Consider the following 9358-nt stretch of genomic DNA (forward strand, 5'->3'; position numbering starts at 1 on the left):
AGTGAACTGAGCCCAGAGTTTCAACAAGGATCACACCCAGTTGTAAGAAATATATTTACCATTGCAATCACTGTGAATGCATGATACAATCATCTATGGTGTTTGAATTAACTGTCTGTGTTGAATATAATATGAATCCAGGCTCAACTATAAGGGTTTCTAACTACATTCATAGAGCTGAGTGTAGTGTCCATCCCAAAGGGCAGTAACAGACTCTGTCTAATTGAATTAGGGGTAGGACAGGTGAGCCCATATTCTTGTTTTGGAGGCAGGGGAAGATATCCAGATACACAATGGAGCTCCTATTTTGGTCTCCACACAGGAATTCATTGTTCTTCAACTTCTGCTGTGACAAGGGACACAGGAGTGAAGCCTTTTGTATTTGTGAGGCCCTTATGCCTAAGGGTGTGGTGGTATGGATGAAGGGTTTTACTGATGCCTTTAAAGACAGCTTCACAGGCAGAAGGTAGGAATTGTCAAAGTAATCTTGCCAAAGAAGGGAACTGAGAATAGGTGGAGGAAGTGATGCCAGCCTCTGCGGTAAGAAAACCCAGAAAAAGGACCCTGTCCAATTTTCCTCCTGAAATGTTTTGTTTAGAAATTTAGAAACCTTGCCTCTTGTGTTCTTACCTAATGTGCATGTTTCCAATAACTTGTTTTCTTTTTCTTTGTATTACAATAAAGGATATCCTTATTTTTAATGGTGCTGGAAATTTAATTCATGGCTTTAGGCATGGTAGGCAAGGCTGTACCACTGACTTACACACTGACCCCAATGTTAACCATTAACAAATTTTCCCTTAGATATCAGAACCAGTTCTCCATTCTAATCACCTTGGAGTCTTTTGATCTAGAAAAAATTCTTACTGTACTTTTTTTCTTGGTGATGCTGATGATTGAACCCAGAGCATGCTAGGCAACTACTCTATCAACTGAGCTACATCCCCAGTCATACAAAGTGATTGCATAAACTGTGAATTTAGAAACGTTCCTGTTGTGACAAATGAACATGAACTCATAATAATACCCAGTTCCTATTGGGAATGGAGTCTAGTCCTCAGCATCAGTGAGGAAGGAGTATTCAGGTTCCATGGTGCTCCATCAGTTCTTTACAGTTTAGGCTTTGGGATGTGCACATTGAAACTGAGTGGCATTCACATGAACCTTTTGCAAATCTACTTGGCAGTAGCACCTAATGCTGAAGAGATCTAAACATGTCCACACAACTTCCACATCTATGGATATGTGCAGCAGGTTCTTCCATATGTCACCAAAAGGCTCCAGAATTTACATGTCCAGCACTCTTCCTAATAGCCAACTGGAAACACTCACATGTGCATCTGTAGTGGACAGTTACATCAGTGAAGCTGCCATAAACACTGGAAATCCATGCTATAAAGCAATTACATTTAAATACTAACCTGAATTTAAAGCAACCTATAAAATGTAAAGCCATCGAAAACATTTCCTTGTGTATAAAAGTTGCATAAAGCAAAAACGAGGTTAGAGTGCTCTATGCTGATAGATGTCAGAATATTTCTCACCCCTGAAGAGAATGAGAAGAGATAATACTGATGAGATACCTGTGGGCAGATCATGTCCTGATTTCTTCTAGAAAGATTCTACAAAGCTGTATCCAGTTTCTAAAATTCCATCATGCTGTCCAGCAATGTCCTCCATATGGGCCTTTAAACACTTTTAGCCAAGTCAGAATTTTTTTAAAGTGGAAGGCAGGAACTTAGTTTACTGTTATATTGTTCATAAACAATAAAATCCTTAAAATTGTGACCAGTGTTGTAAAATAAGCTCTCATTTCTAGGTGAGAAAAACAACCTCCACAGACAAAAACTGAAAAGAAGGATTCTGTTTCAATTATTATGGAAGATGTAAAGATAGAAAAGAAAAATACAGCACATATCATATACAGTAAGTTGATGAATCTAGTTCCACACATTTCCAGTACTTATTCAAAAAAACAGACAAAAGATTTTTCTGTTGAGAGCAAAAATTTGTCTCTATGCAGTCAGATAACTTAAAGAAATGTAAAACATTCACATAACCACACTGATACAAATGACATAAAATGTAAGAGTGTACGATTTCATTGTTGTCATTCATATTGTTTTTCATGTTGTTACATGCAACTTTCTAATATTCTAGATTAATGATGAAAAGCATAAAACTAAAAATGGTCAGAGACACACATGCCCACACATAGTGTAACACATTCACAAGGATAAATATGTGCATGCCAGCATTTTTTTAAGTTCTGACTCTCCTAATTGTATGTATAGTTCTAGAGAGATGAGTGAATTAAAAGCAGGACATTGTGCAGGTGCACACATGTCAGTCATGTGTTTCTGAGGACAACAGGGAAGGTCTACTCCAGCAGAGCCTAGACACATTGGCATCTCTACTCATGAGAATACAGGGACAGAGAGCAGGGAAACATGGAGTTTAAGGCAGAGAGGTGCAGCAAGAGCTGACTGGGGTTACCACACACACCCCACCAAATGTGAATGGTGAAAGAGAGAGTGTAGAGAGACACAAAAGTGCTCACAAGAAGGACAGTTTTAGTAGCTCTGGACTCAGGGGATGATCTTGGGTACAAACTGTTGCCATGGAGGTGTTGGAACCACTGTTTGTGCCTGTACAGGATGAGAACCATGGAGCCACTGGCCCAGGGCATGATCCCCAAACACAGAACATCAGGAATGGGACAGCAAGGCTCTAATTATAATGTAAACACTTCTTTCATACTTTCCATCAGAACAGTATCCAAATTCTGTTCTCCTTGTCATGTTAACGCTAACATGATTTGCAGTCACACACATTGGAACAATGATATTTACCAGCAGGTGGAAGATCCAGCACAGGAATACACAGGGGCCAGTGTACCTGGGAGCATTCACTTTGAGCTCTGCCCACCTGGAGTCCCTGGAGCTGATGGTGATGGCCTGGAAGACACTCAAGAGGCAGGTGCTACTGAAGGACATACCCCTTCCCACCCTGTGAACATAGAAAAGAAGTTTGCATCCAAGATCACTGATGAAATGTCTAAACCCAAGAGCTGCCATGGACTGTGGGACTGCCCTGAAGAGAAGGAAAAGGCAGTTGGCTGCAATCAGGTGCTTAATAATCAAATCTGTGCATCTCAACCTACACCCAGAGAAGTTAAGGCAGAGATAGTAGCAAAGGAAAAAGAAATTCCCCAGGAATCCAACCACAGTCAGGGTTAAGAAGATCATACCCATCATCAAATCCCTAGAGGCCATTCTTCCAGTTTTTACAGACAGATATTTATCTTCAGAGGCAGAGGATCCTGCATGAGGACAAGAGGCATGGGCTACATTAATAATGTCAAATAACAATATGTCTACTTACTATTTGTCAGTTAAACATATTAAATATTTTCCAATTATTATTTTTTTTGAACTATTACTCTTTATTACAAAACTTATGGTACAGGAGATGCAGTTTCCACTTAATGTTCTTTTTTTAAAAAAATTAATTTTTTTTATTCTTTTTATGAAACAAGGTATATACATTCATTCACAAGTTTCCCTTTCCAGATACAAAACCACTACTACCAGTTTCTTAAAGGTATTTTGAGAAACTACATGTAAATATAAACATGCATCATTAAAAAAAATAACTGGGGTATGCTAAACCCCACTCTTCACATTACTTTATCTTGGACATCAAAGAGACATTAGTGTTATTTCATTCTTTTTAGTGGTTCCACAAAATGAAATGTACTGTAATTTATTTGACCATATCCTATGCAGTTAGTAATTAGTTTATGATATAGAAAAATACACTATGATTAGTACTAACAGACCGAGAATTATGCATGTGGCAAGAAAATGTTTAGAAATATCAAAGAATATTTGGGAATCAATATACTAACAGGGGATAGGGATGAGGATACAGCTCAATGGTAGAGTGCTTGCCTAGCATGTTTAAGGCCCAGGGTTTGACTCCAGCATTGCAAATAACACTACCCCCCCACAACACACAAACAATACACCAGTATACCTCTTGATGTTAATATTAAAAGAAATAACAAATGCCCCGAATATAATTACTCGATATCTCTCTTCTTAGCATGCGTGTGAAGGAAGTACAATCCTGTTTTCCCTATGCATGTGTGCTGACTGTTGAGGGAGTAAAATAGTCGCACAAATCATTGGGAATGAAGGAGGAGGTAACAAGATGACACATATGTCAGTTAACACTTTTTTTCCTACAAGTTGCTAATTTCAAGGGTCACTCATCATGGGTGACTTGAATCTCTTTTCAGAACCCAAAATCCATCTATTCTTAATAAAGCTACAGTCCGGTTAGATTTACACAGCAAGGTAGATAGGTTGTGGAAGTGCCTATTTCTATAACTGGACCAAAGAGTGTTAAGAATTTTTTCATTCTCAAATCCTTTTTATTCAAAACTAACACATCTCCCGTTTTACCCCTAAGTTTGAAGGGGGATGTTTTGCTCTCCCTTTCCTGATACTTGACTCCTGACACCTGAGCCTTTTAAACCATACTGTTTATTAAAACTACATATTCCTTCTTCATAGATTATGACCTCTTTTCCCATGGTAATGCAATCTGTTATTGCCAATCCTTGAGAATTGTCCCATTAGTCATTAAAAATGTCTAGTCTCAGAGGCTGAAAGGCAAGAGCCTCTTCCCATACTAAGAAATCACTGCTGTAGAACTGATCCTTCACGACTCTTCTGCTCATCACTTCTTATGACTGTCAAGTGACCATACCTAACTACTAGTGAATTTTGCCCTTCGAATGTGTTTATTTTCCTTGGCCTGGTTTTTGTTTTACTCCATTGCAAGCATACAAATGTGTGAAGCTTTTTTCTTTGCCTCAGAGAAAGACAATGGAAGACAAAGGTTACATCAAAAATTTCAATCCTAACTTCCAGGCTTGGAAAATGAAAGCAAGAATGATTTTCTTTTTTCACATTACAAACTTTAAAATCTGTAGCATGAAATGTTGTCAATGGAGAAATTCAAGAATAATTTTCTGCTTTCAAGGAGATTAACAGTCTAACAGGAAAAGGATATAATAACTACAATATTGAATGTGATGAGGAATTTTAATAAAATAAAGGTTACTATTTAGTGAGCACCTATTGTGTCAGGCACTAATCTGAGTATTTAACATGTATGAGTTCATTTAATCTGCACAATAACTCTAAGGTAATTACTGTAATGGCCATTTTACAAATGATGAAATTAAAGTATGCAGAGAAGTAATTGGTAGTAGAACACACAACTAGTTATGTCAACTAAGTTCTAACTTTCCTGGGCTTCAGTGATTGGTAACTGGCATTAAAAGAAAGTGAATATATTACTTGAAATGAATATGCCAAATGACCATTGAGCACCAGAAAGTCACTGGTTTACATTAATAACAAGACCACCAAAACAAAGAATTCTCCAAAAAAGGAGTTATATAAAACTAATGAACTATCTTCCTTACAAGAGGAAACTCCTTCCTTTAATCTTTCTTCTCCTTATTTCTCTCATTTTTAGCACAGAAGAAAATTTTCCTTTTATTTTACAGAGGTGGCAATAGGTTTGAATGATACAATGTTAGTGTACATTTTCATACCTATGCATATTAATTATAATTTTAATTGGGTTAATTTTCTAAGAAAAAACATCACAAAGGACTTTCCTACCATAATGTACTTTTGAAACATAAGCTGGTTCAGGTGTAACAACAGGTTCTGCAGGGATAGGAGGAGGACCTGATGGTTCTAACATTCTTGGTTCGGGTTCATCCAATTGTAGAAGCTCATCAAGAGCTAATTTTGCAGCATTGGATCTAGACTCCTTTTTGTTTTGTCCCAGTCCAGTCTTATATTGAATACCATCCACAACAGCACAAAAAGCAAAATATGATCCCATAACATTACCTGTTGTTACAGTCTCCTTAAGGTCAAGCTGAACCCGCTGCATTTGTGCAAATTGGTGCAAGGCTGACACAGGATTTATCTCTCCACGTTTGTATTTCATTATGAATTCCTTAGGTATTTTCTTTGGAGGCAGGACAGGATGTGAAAGAGATGAAAGACCTTTAGAAAGCAATGGTTCTGGAAAATTACCGGTCACTTGTGTAACCTTGGAAGCCATGCTGGACAAGCGGCAGCTCTCGGAGGAGTATCCTGTGGGTGCGGTCACCGTCTGGGCTGATGGCTGAACCGGCAAATTCTTCTTCAGCATCTGAGCAAAACTGGGGACCCTGGAACTCTGAAACCAGTCATTACTGCCAGACGTCTTCTCGCCGAGGCCGTCCTCCCCGCCGCTCTCTCGGCCGGACACCGCGGGCAGGCGCGCGGCCAGGGGCAGGCCCAGCCGCAGGCCCGGAGCTCTCCGGCTACCGCCCGCTGCCGCCATGGCGTCCTCCCTGGCGTCGACACTCGCCTCAGGCCGCTCTGCGCCCGCCTTCAATTATTGAATGTAATATATGTTAAAGTTCTATGTACAAAGTTTATGTGGATAAACAAAATGATACATTTTTATAAAAAGGTTCCAGCTTTATAATGTCACCTATTTCAAGTGTATTATGATTTTTTTACTAATGATATAAACAGAAACCAGCACTGGCCCTAAAAGGAAGATTTAAGCTGAGTAATAACTGATTTGTTTATTTCTTCCCTGCATCCCTAGTATGGGAGTTATTAGAGTCTGGCCTGACTTAAAAAGTGCATTGGGCCTGGTTGTGATCTTTATATGAGTCCATTGTAACTAAGTTCATTCTGCCATAAATTATCTTACAGGAAGGTACTGCTATCTGAGAACTTCTTGAATAAAACTTGTAAAACTACAAATTTTTCCTACAGTGCTGTTTTATAAAAAACAAAAAAAGTTTCCATATTACAGAAATATAAATAATAACAAAGTGCATTAACCTCCATGTTCCACTATCACAGCTAGTTACCTGAGATCATCCAGTATCCAAACATATATTTAATTTTTTTGACCTACAATTTGTCACTCTTGTTAATCAGGAATATCTAACTTAAGTTTTAGTGCATTTCCACTGATATGTAATGAGGTATTCTGTAAGCAAGTATCAATGGTAAATAAAATTTCAATGATCTTGACAAATGTAGATGCACTGGTTGCAGTATAGGATTACAAGTACCTACCCCATGATCAGGTTGGATATCATGAATACAAGATCAGCCCTTACCTCAAGAAAGTAACAGAAAGACTTTTTAGACCAGGAGAAAATCTAATGATCCCAACCATAATCAGATGGCACACAAATACTATGAGTATTTCAACCCTAGTACATGATAGAGTAGAGGAGGGTAGAAGCTATCATTTACTAGTGTTAGTTCATATGCACATCATGTAACATAAGGTACATAAACCAAAGCAAAGAGATAAGAGGTATAAAGAACACTTATACATGAAAGTTGCAAAAATTGAAATAGTGTGACATGAAATCCTGTGCATTTTATACACCTTACAGCTGCTATGGTCTGTGGGACTGCCCTGAAGATCAGGAATAGGGAGTGGGCTACAATCAGGTGCTTAATAATCAAATGTGTGCCTCTCAACTGCACCCAGAAAAGTCAAGACAGAGGTAGAAGGAAAGGAGACAGAAATTCCCCAGAGTACCAACCACAGTATGAGTTAAGAAAATCATACCATACATCAAATTCCCAAAGGACATTCTGCCACAGAATTATTATTCCCACAGACTGATATTCATCTTCAGATGCAGAGGATCTTACAGGAGAACAAAAAGTATGGGCTACATTGAGAATGTCAACTAATTCTGTGTGCTTCCAACTTAGAGTTCCTTCCCAGGAGGAATATTTAACTAAAGATGATTCTGTTGTTAAGAGAATTCCAACATTAGAATGCCCATCATTTAGAGTGCATAGAAATGTATTAAAGCTGTTCCAGGAGCAGACAGATGTAACCTGTGTATTCTGTAGAGTTCTTTACATTCTGTGAGGTTGCCACCACTGTTGTCAAAATGAGGATAATTTTAATTGAGAGCTATTCTCTTATCTGATGTTTTTTTCAATTGCATTTTCTTAGTAATTCAGAGACTGGAACCTTGCTGTGCTGATACCAAACAGCATTTAACCCATGTCACCCTACTGTCTAGGCTAGTTAACTGAGTCCTTCCTCTTCCCCACATATGTATTTAATTGCTACTTCACAACTTGTCATTATGTTTTGCATCAGATATAAATAATTTTATAATTTTTACTAATTTCCACACATTTAGAAGTAAATATTCCACCAGCCAATATCAGTTAGGAGTAAATCTTACAAATCATGATACAAGTCAGATGCACCCTCTGTAGTATGAATTTAGAGTAAGATGCACCAGGATCAGGTGACTTTAATCAAGATGAGATCATCCCAACATCAGAATTCACAAGAGAGACTCGTTTATTTTTATTACATAAGAAGCAGGAAAGAGCCCCTACCACAGGATTTATTAAGCTTCTGCCAGCACACACTTCACTACAACACATGAAACACTAGTGCATGAGTGAGTAGGGTAGAAATCCAGTTTTCCAGGTTTTCTTCTTACAAACAATAAGTAATGTATGTTTCAAATAAAAAATCTGCTCATATAGTGAGATATGGGAAAACATGAATGCAAGACAATTATGAGAAATCTATAAGACATGGAATCATGTGCATTTTACAATTAAAACAAGAAGATTAAATGACAGATCACATGTATTTGGTAAAATGGAATATTTTGATCTATTTATATTTGCAGAAAGTGTCAATCACTTAATTGACACATCTACAAGTTTAGGAAGTTATTCTCTTGGGGAGGTGATAATGTGATATTAGAATTTCATAAAGCAGGGGAATTCGTATCAAGATTCATCAAAGTCTGACAACATCCATATGATACTGGTTATTATAAGTCTCCTGTTCCTTCCCTGCTGCCTCCTGAACATCAGTAATGAAAACAAACTCACCATCACCAGCAACCCTTTGTGTCCCCAGCAGAGATGCAGTTACTGTCCATTCATGTCCTACAACAGCAGTGTTGAGGAGAATTTTCTATTACAGCCATCAAAATTTAGTGCACAGAACCTGCACAGGACCAGACTGTTCTTGCAGGCTCATCCTAGTGCATATTATACGCAAGAAAGTTGTATAAGTACACTTCTAGTTACTCTCAAAATCATATCTATGACTGAAGCAAAGTAGGCTGAAAAATAGATTGATTTAGAAATCGCATTCCTTAAGCACCTTGACACTTAGGTTTCAGTGTCACGTGGATTAACAACACAAGTTTTTATCATTGATGAGCACACTAACTTCCACTGGAGGCATCGGGCAT

General features: G+C 38.0%; 1 pseudogene across 1 annotated transcript; it reads right to left on the bottom strand.

The window, feature by feature from the left end:
• Positions 1 to 1540: 1540 nt before the first annotated feature.
• On the bottom strand, positions 1541 to 6420 carry LOC306647717 (vomeronasal type-1 receptor 4-like; annotated as a pseudogene). Its single transcript has 3 exons — positions 6129 to 6420; positions 2561 to 3322; positions 1541 to 1546 (listed from the first exon to the last, which is right to left on the bottom strand). The product of its transcript is annotated as a vomeronasal type-1 receptor 4-like (transcript).
• Between the last annotated feature and the right edge of the window lie 2938 nt (positions 6421 to 9358).

The sequence above is a fragment of the Sciurus vulgaris genome (assembly GCF_902686455.1).
Source record: "Sciurus vulgaris genome assembly, chromosome: 17".
In the NCBI taxonomy this organism is placed as follows: domain Eukaryota; kingdom Metazoa; phylum Chordata; class Mammalia; order Rodentia; family Sciuridae; genus Sciurus; species Sciurus vulgaris.